This window comes from Oncorhynchus kisutch, unplaced genomic scaffold (genome assembly GCF_002021735.2).
Source record: "Oncorhynchus kisutch isolate 150728-3 unplaced genomic scaffold, Okis_V2 scaffold1553, whole genome shotgun sequence".
Classification (NCBI taxonomy): domain Eukaryota; kingdom Metazoa; phylum Chordata; class Actinopteri; order Salmoniformes; family Salmonidae; genus Oncorhynchus; species Oncorhynchus kisutch.
Genome location: NW_022263498.1, coordinates 46,226 through 53,327, shown reverse-complemented (window position 1 = coordinate 53,327; position 7,102 = coordinate 46,226).

Genomic DNA, 7,102 nt, shown 5'->3' with positions numbered 1-7,102 from the left:
AGAAAGGAGGAGAGAAGCAGAGGCTAGTAAGACAGAGGGGAAGAGAGAGGGGGGAAAGAGAGAGAGAGGGAGAGAGAGGGAAGAGGAGGGAAGAGAAGGGAAAGAGGAAAGAGAGAGGGAGAGGAGGAGGAGAGAGAGAGAGAAGAGTGTGAGAGGAGAGAGAGGGGAAAGGAAAGAGGGGGATAAAGAGAGAGGAGATATACAGTGCCTTGCGAAAGTATTCATCCCCTTGGCATTTTTACTATTTTGTTGCCGTACAAATTGGAATTAAAATATATATTTTTTTGGGGGGGGTGTATCATTGATTTACACAACATGCCTACCACTTTTAAGATGCAAAATATTGTTGCTTGTGATAACAAACAAGAAATACAACTAAAATCTGAAAATTGAGCATGCATAACTATTCATCCCCCCAACGTCAAACCTTTTGCAGCAAATACAGCAGTCTCTTGGGGTATGTTCTCTATCAGGTTGGCACATCTAGCCACTGGGATTTTTTTGCCCATTCTTCAAATCAAAACTGCTCCAGCACCTTCAAGTTGGATGGGTTACAATGGTGTACAGCAATCTTTAAGTCATACCACAGATTCTCAGTTGGATGAGGTCTGGGCTTTGACAAGGCCATTCCAAGACATTTAAATGCTTCCCCTTAAACCACTTCAGTGTTGCTTTAGGAGTTATGCTTAGGGTCATGTCTTGCTGGACGGGAACCTCTGTCCCAGTCTCAAATCTCTGGAAGACGGAAACAGGCTTCCCTCAAGAATTTCCCTTTACTTAGCGCCATCCATCATTCCTTCAATTCTGACCAGTTTCCCAGTCCCTGGCATATGAAAACATCACCACAGCATGATGCTGCCACCACCATGCTTCACAGTGGGGATGGTGTTCTCAGGGTCATGAGAGGTTTAAAGTGGGTCCTATGGACAGATACTCCAATCTCAGCTCTGGAGCGTTGCAGCTGCTCAGGGTTACCTTTGGTCTCTTTGTTGCCTCTCTGATTAATGAACTCCTTGCCTGGTCAATGAGTTTTGGTGGGCGGCCCTCTCTTGGCAGGTTTTGTTGTGGTTCTTAATTTTTTTTATAATGGATTTAATGGTGCTTCGTGGGATGTTCAAAGTTTCTGGATATTTTTTTATAGCCCAACCCTGATCTGTACGTCTCCACAACTTTGTCCCTGACCTGTTTGGAGAGGACCTTGGTCTTCATGGTGCCTCTTGCTTGGTGGTGCCCTTTGCTTAGTGGTTGTTGCAGACTCTGGGCCTTTCAGAACAGATGTATATATACACTGAAATCATGTGACATATCATGTTACACTTCAATTGCACGCAGGTGTGCTTTATTTAACTAATTCTGAAGGTAATTGGTTGCACCAGATGTTATTTAGGGGCTTCATAGCAAAGGGGGTGTATACATATGCACGCACCACTTTTTAATATAAAAATAATAATAATAATTTAAACAAGTAATTATTTAAATTTCACATCAGCAATTTGGACTATTTTGTGTATGTCTATTACATGAAATCCAACTAAAAAATAAATTTAAAATACATGGACATTTAGCTAGCTTGCATTTGCTAGCTAATTTGTCCTGGAATATATTTGTTATATTACCTGAATTGGACAAGGTCCTTTTTTTCTTGCACACTCCTTGCACACCTTGCACACTCCTTGCACACCCCTTGCACACCACATTGCAAACATATCATAACCCACTAACCACTACAGACAGCCTACATTGTTGTCACCATTTTAGCTAATGTCATAGCTAGTCAACATAGCTACAAGAACTAATGCATTAGTAAACCCACTACAATCATGCAGTACAGTGTACAGTCAGCAAGCAGTTGAGCAGTTACACCCGCGGGCCCTGCTGGCAATACATTTATGTGTTCAGTGTTGGAAAGCCATAGCCAGCTAGCTAACATATTATTCCTATCTATTTGAGTCGGGTGTTTGAGAAGGCTAAAGGCTAAACTTCTCCTTCATTTTTAAAGAATTTTATTTGTTCAAACTGTTTAACTATTGTTTTCACTCTCTTTGAGTCACCTACTCAACACATATTATGCTCTGCAGTGCTAGCTAGCTTTAGCTTATGCTGTAAATACTAGATGTATTCTCTTGATCCTTTGATTAGGTGGGCAAAAAGTCAGTTCATGCTGCAAGAACTCTGATAGGTTGAGGACGTCCTAATAGGTTGAAGTTGTCATAATTACTCTGTAAGTCTATGGAAGGGGGTGAGAACCATGAGCCTCCCAAGTTTGTATTGAAGTCAATGTACCCAGAGGAGGAGGTAAACTATCTGTCCTCTGGTTACACCATGGTGCTATCCTACAGAGTGCTGTGTAAGCTGCTGTAGACCTCTAATTGTATTAATATTTAGAATAGTTTTATCAAAAGAGGATAACTGTTTTAATGTTTCACTTTTTTAATGATTCCTTGGATGGTCCTCCCCTTCCTCCTCTGAGGAGCCTCCACTGCTGGGATCATTGACCTGTCTGTCACTGTAAGTTTAATAGTTTTGCTATATGTTCATTGCTTATCCCTTAGTTATAAGAGATGGTTACTACTTACATGATGTTTTAGCTAGTAACTATGTATTTATACTCTGAGGATAAAAGGAACAACTTGTGAAGGAGTTTTTACGTTTACAAGACTAATACAACTGCAGAGACCAGCTACCGACCAGCTACACCAACCTGACTAAAGAGAGAGACTAACCAAAGACAAACCTTACTGAGGAGTGAGATCAGCTACTAACCAGTTACAACAACCTGACTAAAGAGAGAGACCAGTTACAGACCATTCACTTTGACCTGACAAAAGAGAGAGACTAGTTACTGACCATTTACAACAACCTGACAAAAGAGAGAGACCAGTTACAGACCAGCTACAGCAACCTGACTGAGGACAGAGACCAGCTACAAACCAGTTACAACAACCTAACTAAAGAGAGAGACCAGTTACAGACCAGATACAACAACCTGACTAAAGAGAGAGATCAGCTGGAGAAGGAGGAGAGGAGATAAGAGGAGAGGAATCTAGGAAAGACTAATTGAGATAGAGCCTTAGTGTCAGAGAGAGACATAGAGGAAGAAGAAGAACATTAGGAGAATGAGGAAGAGTGAACAAATAATTGATCTGTTTAGATATAGAGGAGAGTGTGTAGTCATACTGTATTCTGTAAAATGCTTCTTCATTATTTGTGTTAACAACATTGCCATCAGCTTATGCTTAACTGTAAGTGACAGTTTTAACTGATGAGAAACTGTCAAATCAACACGTCACTGGCCACCACTTGACTTCCCCCACTTTAGCTTCTAACAGAAAAGTTTTAGTTTCCGACCATGCTTATGTTTTAAACATATATTTTAGTAGATACAAAATGTATATAGATCAAATAGTATTACTGAGACTTTGAAACCCCAGCCTTCAAACTGAGGTCACGTTATGTCTTGTATTCTGTGACCAGCCACCTATTTCATCACATACATCACCAATGGTCTGAGGCCATATAGGGAGGGGCCTTTTATCTATCTATACTGTCTGTGTGTGACATCGGTGTGAAGAGTTAGACAGAAGCGTCGGTGGGAAATCAATCTCTGCATCTTTCTCAGAAGTTAAAAAGGGAGTTGTGTGTGTGTGTGTGTGCTCTCAATCTTCAGTGTTTGTGTCCAACTGCAAGTCACACTGTTTAATGTAAAAAAAAAATATATATATATATATATATATATATAATTAAAACCTCTTATGGATAAGGGAGACGTCTCAACTGGCTAATTGCTGGGGGAAATGCACAGCGCCAGATTCAAATAAAATGCTATAAAATTCTAACTTTCGTGAAATCACACATGTAAGATACTCAATTAAAGCTACACTCGTTGTGAATACAGCCAACATGTCAGATGTAAAAAATGGTTTTAGGCGAAAGCATAAGAAGCTATTATCTGATAGCCTGCACCATCTGCACCAGCAGTAAACAAAGGAGCAGGCACTACACAAAACGCTGAAATAAAATATAAAACATGCAATACCTTTGACGAGCTTCTTTTGTTGGCACTCCAATATGTCCATAAACATCACAAATGGTCCTTTTGTTTGATTAATTCCGTCCGTATATATCGAAGCCAACACCTCATTTGGCCGCCTTTCGTTCCAGTACTCTGCTGCCTGTGACTGGAACGAATTGCAAAAATCACTGAAGTTGGAGACTTTTATCTCCCTCACCAACTTCAAACATCAGCTATCTGAGCAGCTAACCGATCGCTGCAGCTGTACATAGTCTATTGGTAAATAGCCCACCCTTTTCACCTACCTCATCCCCGTACTGTTTTTATTTATTTACTTTTCTGCTCTTCTGCACACCAATATCTCTACCTGTACATGACCATCTGATCTTTTATCACTCCAGTGTTAATCTGCAAAATTGTAATTATTTGCCTACCTCCTCATGCCTTTTGCACACATTGTATATAGACCCCCCCTTCGTTTTCTACTGTGTTATTGACTTGTTAATTGTTTACTCCATGTGTAACTCTTTGTTGTATGCTCACACTGCTATGCTTTATCTTGGCCAGGTCGCAGTTGCAAATGAGAACTTGTTCTCAACTAGCCTACCTGGTTAAATAAAGGTTAAATAAAAAATAAATAAAAATTTTTTATAAAGCATGTTTGATCCAGAAAGAAACAGCTTACAAAAATGCAACGTCACTACAAAATATTTCAAAAGTTGCCGATAAACTTTGCCAAAATATTTCAAACTACTTTTGTCATAGAACGTTAGGTATTTTTAAACGTTAATAATCGATCAAATGGTTGACGGGGCAATCTGTATTCAATACAGGAAAGAAAAGAAACCAGCACTGCTTTTCAAGTCTTGCGCAACTCACAAAGTGTCCCCAGTTCCGAGTTGGCCTACTTCTTCATAGCACAAAGGAATAACCTAAACCATATTCCAAAGACTGCCGACATCCAGTGGAAGCGGTAGGAACTGAAAATAGGTTCCTATTAAATATCCAATGGCAAAGACAAAATAGGGAACAGAGAGGGGAAAAAATAATAATTCTGAACAGTTAGTCCTCTGGGTTTTGCCTGCTACACAAGTTCTGTTATACTCACAGACAAGATTCAAACCGTTTTAGAAACTTCAGAGTGTTTTCTATCTAAATCTATGAATAATATGCATATCTTATATTCTTGGCATGAGTAGCAGGAAGTTGAAATTGGGCACGCTATTTATCCAAAAGTGAAAATTCTGCCCCCTAGCTTTAATAGGTTAATTAAAGGACTAATGAATCACTATGGTATGGACTAACATCTAGTTGTTAAAGGACTAATGCATCACTATGGCATGGACTAATATCTAGTTGATGAAGAACTAACGAATCACTATGGTATGGAGTAGCATCTAGTTGTTAAAGGACTAATGAATCACTATGATATGGAGTAACATCTAGTTGATAAAGGACTAATGAATCACTATGGTATGGAGTAACATCTAGTTGTTAATGGACTAATGAATCACTATGGTATGGACTAACATCTAGTTGTTAATGGACTAATGAATCACTATGGTATGGAGTAACATCTAGTTGTTAAAGGACTAATGAATCACTATGGTATGGAGTAACATCTAGTTGTTAAAGGACTAATGAATCACTATGGTATGGAGTAACATCTAGTTGTTAAAGGACTAATTAATCACTATGGTATACATCTAGTTGTTAAAGGACTAATCAAATCAAATCAAATGTATTTATATAGCCCTTCGTACATCAGCTGATATCTCAAAGTGCTGGACAGAAACCCAGCCTAAAACCCCAAACAGCAAGCAATGCAGGTGTAGAAGCACGGTGGTTAGGAAAACTCCCTAGAAAGGCCAAAACCTAGGAAGAAACCTAGAGAGGAACCAGGCTATGAGGGGTGGCCAGTCCTCTTCTGGCTGTGCCGGGTGGAGATTATAACAGAACATGGCCAAGATGTTCAAATGTTCATAAATGACCAGCATGGTTGAATAATAATAAGGCAGAACAGTTGAAACTGGAGCAGCAGCACGACCAGGTGGACTGGGGACAGCAAGGAGTCATCATGTCAGGTAGTAATGAACAGTGTCATATGTCATAGTAATGAATCACTATGGTATGGACTAACATCTAGTTGATAAAAGACGAATTAATCACTATGGTATGGAGTAACAACTAGTTGTTAAAGGACTACTGAATCACTATGGTATGGAGTAACATCTAGTTGTTAAAGGACTCATTAATAACTATGGTATGGAGTAACATCTAGTTGTTAAAGGACTAATGAATCACTATGGTATGGAGTAACATCTAGTTGTTAAAGGACTCATTAATAACTATGGTATGGAGTAACATCTAGTTGTTAAAGGACTCATTAATAACTATGGTATGGAGTAACATCTAGTTGTTAAAGGACTAATGAATCACTATGGTATGGAGTAACATCTAGTTGTTAAAGGACTAATGAATCACTATGGTATGGAGTAACATCTAGTTGTTAAAGGACTCATTAATAACTATGGTATGGAGTAACATCTAGTTGTTAAAGGACTAATGAATCACTATGGTATGGAGTAACATCTAGTTGTTAAAGGACTCATTAATAACTATGGTATGGAGTAACATCTAGTTGTTAAAGGACTAATGAATCACTATGGTATGGAGTAACATCTAGTTGTTAAAGGACTCATTAATAACTATGGTATGGAGTAACATCTAGTTGTTAAAGGACTCATTAATAACTATGGTATGGAGTAACATCTAGTTGTTAAAGGACTAATGAATCACTATGGTATGGAGTAACATCTAGTTGTTAAAGGACTAATGAATCACTATGGTATGGAGTAACATCTAGTTGTTAAAGGACTCATTAATAACTATGGTATGGAGTAACATCTAGTTGTTAAAGGACTAATGAATCACTATGGTATGGAGTAACATCTAGTTGTTAAAGGACTAATGAATCACTATGGTATGGAGTAACATCTAGTTGTTAAAGGACTCATTAATAACTATGGTATGGAGTAACATCTAGTTGTTAAAGGACTCATTAATAACTATGGTATGGAGTAACATCTA